Here is an 8,718-nt window from a genome sequence, read left to right on the forward strand (position 1 = left end):
GCTGCAAGAGGAGAGGTGACTTGTTCAGCATCCCTGAGCTACAGCTTGCTAAACCAAAGGGAGGTAGAGCCCCAGAGCAGGAACCATCCAGGGGCAGACCCAGTGTGCCCTGCTCAGAACCTGACCTGTTTCTGGAGTGGGGACACCTGTTGACCGTGGAGACTGTAAACTGGGAGGACAGAGGCAGCCCCTCAGAGTCCCCAGTGCACAGCCCTTTATTCGTCCACTTGTATGGCACCTCCCCAGTCACTGGGCAACATCAGTCCTGTCCCCTGGAGCTCCAGTGGGAAAGGCCACAGGACAAGGGACAGTGACAACCTCAAGTGCTCAGCACTCCATGGAGGAGGGTGGAGTGGAGGCAGCAGAGGTAGGGCCCTCTAGCTCCTCTGGGGAGGTCTGCCTGGGAGGTGGTGGCTGATGCAGGCGTAAGCCAGGCTGGTTTGGCAGGAAAGTCCAAGCTCAGGTAAATTGAAGGGCAAAGATGAGGAAGAGTGTGACCCCCTGGGACTGCAGGTGGAAAGTAGGGGACAGATTGTGGGGGATGGAGGGGAGGGGGGAGCAGTGAGAGTAGAAGGGAAGGTGACTGCGGGGGTCAGAAGGCAGGACTGACTCAGTGGATGTCCCAGTTGGTAACCTGGGGGTCCAGCAGGGGCAGGCTTGGTGTACTTGGCTCTTGTCCTAAGAAGGCCACTAAGGTGGCTCTGTGGAGAGTAGTGGCTGGCGGATGGACAGTTGGCAGTGGACACAGTTTACTGTGATGTGACCCCTTGCTTCTCAAGTGGCATGGGCAGTGGAGAGCCCTGGCTGTGGCCCAACCTCTGGATGACCCAGAGGAGAGGCAGGTGTGGCTGAGGAAAGGGAGGGGCAGTACCAGGAGGGTGTCACAGGGCAGCTGGCCTGAGTAAAGAGAGGAGGTCTGGGGCTCTGTTGTGTTGCGCCAGCCCCCATATGTGTCAGGAAGAGGCCTCCTGGCTCCACCTCCAGAATCCCTCAGAGACGGGGTCTCCAGCAGCAGCAGGTGTGCATCACACCAGGAAGGGCCTCCTTAGCAGGAAACCCAAGACAGGTGACGGCCGCTGGGCCCTGCCCACCTGGGCTCTGCAAGGAGGAGCCCTTGGGGCTCCCTGGTCTAATGACCTCTTGGCTCAAGGCTTTCCCGAGTTCTCTAGCATGTGAGGGTCGTGGGGGCACAGGCAAAGGTGAGGGTGGACAGAGGGGCTGCTTTTCAGTTGTGGTGATGGTCTGCAAGGCAGACAACCTAGGGATGAATTCCCACATTATAGAGAGATTCTTGGGTCTTTGTGTATCCCCGGAAAGGATGCTGCTGTCAGGAGTGGGGTTCCACCCCTTCTAATTCTGGGGGCTGGACCTTGGGCAGTCCTCAAAGAGGGGCGTCTCTGTTGGGGCTGGTGGGAATCCAGGCAGGCTTTCAGTTGGAACCTTAAAGATGAGTGGGGCTGGGCACCTGTGGCACATGCCTGTAATCTTAGCTACTCAGGAGGCAGAGATCAGGACAATTATGGTTTTAAGCCAGCAGCGGCAAATAGTTCTCCAGACTCTATCTCTAAAAAAACCCACTGGAGTGGTTCAAGTGGTAGCATGCCTGCCTAGCAAGTAGGTAGGCCCTGAGTTCAAACCCCAGTACATCCAAAAAAAAAGAATAAAATAGAAGGTGGATGGGATTTAAAAATTGTTCACTTCTGGTAAGTAATGGTCAATGTCAAGGGCTTAGAAACTTCAGAAAAGTTCAGAGCAGAAGCTAAAACCGTGCCCTCACCAGGCAGCGGCAGTTGTGGAGCTTTGGGGCACCTGTCCACGCATGATGCTTTGAGGGCTCGGGCCATTGCAGTGGCCTCCAGCCAAAGCCCTCACAGCTACTCCCCACCCAGAGCCAGAGGCTTCTGCACTCCTGTGTCCAGCCGTCAGAGGAAGGCCACGGTCTCATGAGGCCAGCAAAGTCCCCCCAGTCTTTTTTTTTTTTGTGGGACTGGGATTTGAACTCAGGGCTTCATCCTTGCAAAGCAGGTGCTCTACTGCTTGAGCCACACCTCCCGTCCACTTTCCTCTGGTTATTTTGGAGATGGTGGTCTTGAGAACTGTTTTCCGGGGCTGTGTGGTCACCACGCCCTGTTGTGCATGACTTCTTTTCTTCTTCTTTTTGGTGGTACTGGGGTTTGAACTCAGGACCTCATGCTTGCTAGGCAGGCGCCCTACCACTTGAGCCACACTGCCAGCCCTTTTTTGTGTGGGGTATTTTTGAGATAAGGTCTCTCAAACTATTTGCTCAGGCTGGCTTTGAACCGCTATTCTCCTCATGTCTGCTTCCTGAGTGGCTAGGATTACTGGCGTGAGCCACAGACTCCTGGCAGTGCACGACTTCTTGATCTTCTTTCTTTCCTCCTCCTTCTCCTTCTCCTTCTCTGTGTGGCACTGGGTTTGAACCCAGGCCCTCATGTCTCCTAGGGAGTGCTCTACTGCTTGAGCCCCTTCCCCAGCCCTTTTGCTTGAACTTTGCTTTTGAGATGGGGTCTCACTGACTGCCTGTGCTGGCCTCAGACTTGAGCTCCTGCCTCCACCTCCGGAGTAGCTGGGCTGCACCACCATGCCTGGCTTCATCTTTATTTTCTTCATGATCTGTCTGTCTCTCCTTCTAGAATGTGCACTCAAGGGGATCAGGGCTTTGTCTGTGTTGTCCCCCCTGTGCCTGTGTCCCAGCGGCTGGTTCCTAGTGAGCGTCTGTTAACTGAGTAAGTGCCCGTGTGCAGACATGGATTCAGAATGGTTTTTCTCCAGGATGGAATTCCACAAGGAAAATCATTCCTGAGGGGTTCTCAGCACCAAAGGGATGTTGGTGTGTCACAGATGTGGGTGACGTCTGTGCTCAGGAGCTCACCGCCCTGCAGGGAGACCTGGATGTGCTCTTTCGCCACGGTTGACATTTTCCTTCAGAATACTTCTGCATTTTCTCCCAGGGCTTTCGATGGTCAATGACATGAGATTTTTATTGCTGCTTTTTTTTATTTTTATTTTTTTGAGACAAGATCTTGCCATGTAGACCAGCCTGGCCTCAAACTCACAATCCTCCTGTCTCAACCTCCTCTTAAATGCCAGGATTACAGGCATGCACAGCAGCATGAATTTTAACAGCACCTGCATCCGCCACCTGGATACTGTTATCATTTATTCAGTCAGCCTGGTTGTTGGGTAGTTAATTCCCAGACTGCACTACACAACCATGCTTTACCCAGGCATCCTCACACATCAATCCCCGCACACCCTTTGCTTTAAAGTGCTTTTTTAGGAGTAAAATTATTGGGTCAAAAGGACATACCTTTTTTTTTTTTTCCTTTGTCAGTACTGGGGTTTGAACTCAGGACCTCAGTCTTGCTAGCCAGGTGCTCTACCACTTAAGCCACGGCACCAGCCTTTTTGTGTTGGCATTTTGGAGATACGGTTTTTTGAACTATGTGCCCAGGCTGACCTCCAACCACAATCTTCCTGATCTCTGCCTCCCAAGCAGTTAGGATTATAGGGGTGAGCAACTGAAGACATGTTTCTGTCTATTTTTAAGGATTAGGTACATTCAGTGTCCTCCAGAAGAAAGTCTTCAACTTGGATAGGGTTTTACAAAGAGTTTTGGCAATTTTTTTTTCTTGCTTATATAAGATTTTTTTTCAACTTAATCAGTTTCCTTTATGTCCCTCAGGTTTCTGCTTTTCTCTCTCTCTCTCTAGCATGTATTAATTGTACAAAGGGATTTCGCTGTGATATTTTGAGTTTTGTGAAAATTTACACATGCACATATAAAGAACCACACAGTCTCCCCTCCCCAGCAGCCACCGCTTACTTGTGTTTCTGACTTCCAGAGTTTTCCCTATGCATAGCAAATATATGTGCTCCCTTTAACATTATTCTGAACTCCCCAAGATCCTGTGTGTGGCCGGCCAAGCCATGACGGTGGCTCCTCTGGGTCTTCGACCAGCCAGGAAGATTTGAAGTTGCACTCTTCAAAGTTTGAATTACAAACTTTTCGTTATCAGTATAAAACCGGAACACCGAATTCTAGTCTTTTCAAGAATTACACCTGCTGGCTGTGTAGAATTGAACTGGGATTTTAAAGTCGCTGCAGTGTTGTGGTCTTTTTGGAGTGGGAATTCCCTGGAGTGTGGGGGATTGAGGGAGCCATGCTGCTGAGTCTGGGGGGTGGGGTGGGGGGACGGCAGGGGAGGGCACAGGAGTGAGCGTGGGCAGAAGGACTGAGGTGTCAGATCTGGCCACTTGTCCCAATAGGCCAAACAGAGCCAAGCAGTGGTGCAGGGCAGAGGAAGGAGGTCATCACACAGCCCCCTGTCCCGGAAGAGGCACATGGCTCTGGGGACAGGCGTGAGCTTTACGTTTAAACAGTGGAAGACTTAGAGCAGGGAGAGAGGTGCTTAACCAAGCCCTCCTGGGCACAGTGTGGCCTGGCTGGTCCTTGTCTCAGTCCTGTCCAGGAGGGGAGAAGTTGTCACTGCTGTCATCACTTGAGGAATGCAATCTGGTCCCCATGAGATGATTGCTCCTGCTCCAGGGTGCGGCCTCACTGTCATAGGTAATTAGGTGGGGGTGCTCTGTCCTGCCAGGCTCTGCTCCTTTCCTTGGGGGAATTTCCCATCCCTGGTCGTAAAGATGTTATCATCCTTCCTGGAACCCAAGGTGACTGCAGGAGAGAAAAAGACTCAGAGTAAAGGAGACATACAAAATGGAGGCAGGGATGCCAGGCTTTTCTTCTGCGTTGACTTAATGTAACTCTATTTCCTGTTACAGGATGTTTGTTCATCAGTCCTGTCCTTCCTAGATTCCAAGATGGCTGCAAAGTGACTGGAGGGGAAAATGGCTCAGAGCAAAGGACACAGACACAAATTGGAGGCCAGGATACCAAGTTTTTCTCCTGCTTTTAGTTAGTTCCTGGGACAAGTAAGAAGTTGGTGCTTTTCAGCAAAAGCAATTTTCTTTTTTTTTGGTGGGACGGGGGTTTGAACTCAGTTCTTCACACTTGCAAAGCAGGCCTCCTACTGCTTGAGCATTTTGTTCTGGTTATTTTTAGAGATGGGGTCTTGAAAACTGTTTGCCTGGGGCTGGCTTGAACTTCGATCCTTGTGATCCCAGCCTCCAAAGTAGCTTGGATTACAGGTGTGAGACACCAGCGCCTGGCTTGGGCTGTTTTTTTTCTTTCTTTCTTTTTTTCTTTTTTTATAAATTTATTACAAAAATATGGAGAGGCTTGGGTGAGCCACCATGTAACTTATGCTACTTATATTTTGGCTTGTGTCTTCACAGGTTTTTCATGTTGCATGTATAAAACACATGACAGACATCCCTGTGCACGCTGCTTTTCCCCTTTGGGGTTACTTCTGGGTTATTTCTCAAAGCGTCCTTCCAGATAGAATGACTTGGCAAGAGCCTGGTGGACATTTTCATGACTGATGGGACGTTTTCCAAATGCTGTGCGGTGACCCCTGCTGGTAGCTTGGGGTTTGCTTGTTTCTTTGTCTTCTGAGAGGAGGCTGGGTCAGGGGTTTGCTGCCAGCCCCTGAGATCTACAGGGAGAAAGGGACACTGGGTGGTCTGTGGTGTCCCAGGGAACCCATCGCAGGTGCCACGGTGACTCTGCAGCGCCTTCCAGGGGCGGGCAGGGGAAGTGCAGGATCCCGAGGCATCATTTTGGTTTTGGTTTACCCCTAGCTCAGGGACCAAGGGACAGGGGGAGTCACAGAATCACAAACTCTGGTCTTTTGTTTCTCTGGTTTTGGTCTTTCTGTCTCTTTCCTTTGTTTGTTAGGGGAAATAAAAACAGACACTCAGTGCCCTCTCCCAGGCTCCCTTGGCCAAACAGACATAGGCTGGCTGAGAGGCGTTCAGGTTCCCCAGGCCTGGGCTGGGGCCTCGAATACCTTGACCTTACAGAAAAATGACACCCTGGGAAGGGTACCCAGGAAGCTGCCCAGGCAACCTTGCGGCCAGGCCTACTATACCAGCAACGGTGTTTGAACCTTTTCTGTTTTACGGGGAGGGCGGCTCGGCCTCTCTCTCAGTTTCTGGGAGCAGCATGTGTAAACAATTAAGAGGGTTTATTTTCTCTACAGGGCTGGGAGGAAGTGACACTGACATCCTTGCAGTCTGATGGCTGGGCCAGTGCCTCCGTGGGAACAGGGCCCCCGGCATTTTCCAAAGCTGATGTTTCCTAGGACACACCTTCTAGGCCCCTACCCAGTAGGACCCCGTCTCTGCAGCAGGAGAACCCCACCTTCAGTTCTTCATGTCATGTTCTTATTTTCGGTACTGGGGCTTGAACTTAGGGCCTCCACCTTGAGCCACTCGCCAGCTTGTTTTGGTGAAGGGTTTTTTCGAGATAGGGTCTCGAGAACTGTTTGCCTGGGCCGGCTTCGAACTGTGATCCTCCCGATCTCTCTTCCTAAGTAGCTGGGATTACAGGTGTGAGCCACCAGCGCCCAGCACATGGCATCTTCTTTTGGGTTGAGAAGTACAGGGACATGATGGGTCTGGGGTGGGAGCTGTCCCCTCACTCATTCCCAGATTAGGGGCAACAGAGACTGTTGCTCCAGGCTGCCCGTGAGGATGACACTCTGGGCCTGGACCTGTCACTGGTGCCAATCCTCCAAGGGGGCCCTGCTCAGGCCGGGATGGCTCTCAGCTCTTGCCTGGGTAAGGTCTCTTCCTCTTGGGCACTCCTGTATATCCAGGCCTGCCTCTCTCCCTTGGTCCACCTTGTAGTCACTAGCTCCTGCCCTTCCTTCCTCCATCTGGTCCAGAGAGAGGCTGCTGTCTCTCTCTGGACACCTGCTCTGGCCTGGTAGGGACTTCTGTGCCTCCAATTTTTTTTGGCTTTTGAGCCAGGGCCTTACTCTGCTGGTGTTGAACTCATTGTCCTCCTGCCTCAGCCCTCCTTATAGGAGTGGGTCACCATACCTGGCTACTGCCTCCACTCTTCGCCCACAATCCCTTCTCCACAAGTAGGCTAGGGTGCATGTCCTTCCAGCAGCCCGCTCCATTTCTTCCCAAGGATAGGCTTGCTTGAGCCAGCTCCTATTTCTCTCTGCCAGCCTCTGGCACCAGGAGACTCTGTCCAGAAAATGCTCCCAGCAGCCCAGAGATGCTTCTGGCCTGCCCCAGGACCTTTGCACATGCTAAAACTGTCACCCTTCCCTCTTTAACTGATGAGCCCTATCCTTCCAGGCATACCCCCTCCAGAAGCCAGCCCAGGTGCCTTAGTCTAGATCTAGGACCCCTCTGTGCTTCCTGGGCCCCTATGCCACCCCCTCATAGTCTTAGAATTTTGGTTCAATTTCTCATGTAGTAAGAATTTTGCTTCCCACAAGATGGTGTGGCCAAGGACCAGGGACCTATACCTGTTCTCTGCTCTCTCCCCAGGGTTGGGGAGCACATGGCAGGTGTGTCGTATGCACAATTCTTCAAAGAAATAGCAAGTGGAGGCCCAGGAAGCCCCTACCAAGGCAGAGGACAAACAGAGCAAGGCGACACAGCTCTGAGGCCCCATGCCCTGGCCCAGGATATAGGCCTATCTGTGCTCTGGCCTGGTCCTCACGGGCAGGTGGGCCCGAGCCAGCTCAAGACATCAGCCTCACCCCCGTGGTGTCCACATGCTCCTGCTGTCAGATCCCTGGTGGTCACCCTCCCCAGGCACGTGCCCATCTGAGGGGTGAACCCACAAGAATGAAGTCCCCAAGCTGGGACTCCAGGTGAAGTACAGGGGGGACACAGGGACATACTGGGGGGCAGAGGGGCCAGGGCGGTCCTCACCTTACTCCTAGGTGTAGCCCAAATAGCTTCTAAATAAAAATGGGACATTCCTCATGGAAGGCTATCCATGCAGCTGGCACTTCGGGGACACTGTGACACTTTGCAACATGGCAGGCTGTGTGAAAGTCGCCCATCTTGTTGAGTCCCTGGGGATGATGGAGGAGCCACCCACCACTCCACGGGCTGGGGGCCTGAGCTGCGGCTCAGGGCCAGATCATCTCTGGGCCCTTGGAGCTGTCCTGTCTTTCCTGGGCTGGACCGGGCTCCCTTCAGCATAAAGGTCTGCAGCTTCCCTGGTGGGTTCAACCCATCACCAGGTGGCCGTGTGCCCTCTCCTCACCCCGCAGTTCTCCAGACCCTCCCAAGTGGTGGCGCTGTCTGTGGCGCGTGTCCTCTGTCATCCCATTTGTCTGTGAATGGGTCCTGTGGGGGGACTTTGGAGAAGGCCTTCTGGCCGCCTCAGCTGTCGGGAACCACTTGGTTGTGCTGTGAGCCTGACTGCTACCTTGAGGCTGAGCCTCTGTCCCTCCACGGTCAGATGCCCAGGGGATCCCATGCTCTGTGCCCAGCAACCAGGGTTGCGTTCCAGACCCTGCCCCACCTCTCTCTGGCCAGTCCTTGAAGCCATGGTCACCCATCCAGTCCCCACAGGATGGAGGAGACGAAGCCCAGAGCAGGTTCCTATCTCCTGCCTGCTTCCCACCCTGGTCCCTGAGGGGTGACACCTGAAGACCTGTGCAAGTGGGAGGGTGGCAGGCCTTGTCCAGGCTGCTGGTTTAAGCCAGGCCCAGGGCCCAGGAGGCTCCAGAAGGCTGTCCCACCCCATGGGGTCCCGGTTCCATCTTGGCAGTTAGGATGTTTGGCTTGTTTCCCCACCCTCCTGCAACCTGTGGGAAT

The sequence above is a fragment of the Castor canadensis genome, chromosome 13, assembly GCF_047511655.1.
Source record: "Castor canadensis chromosome 13, mCasCan1.hap1v2, whole genome shotgun sequence".
Taxonomy (NCBI): domain Eukaryota; kingdom Metazoa; phylum Chordata; class Mammalia; order Rodentia; family Castoridae; genus Castor; species Castor canadensis.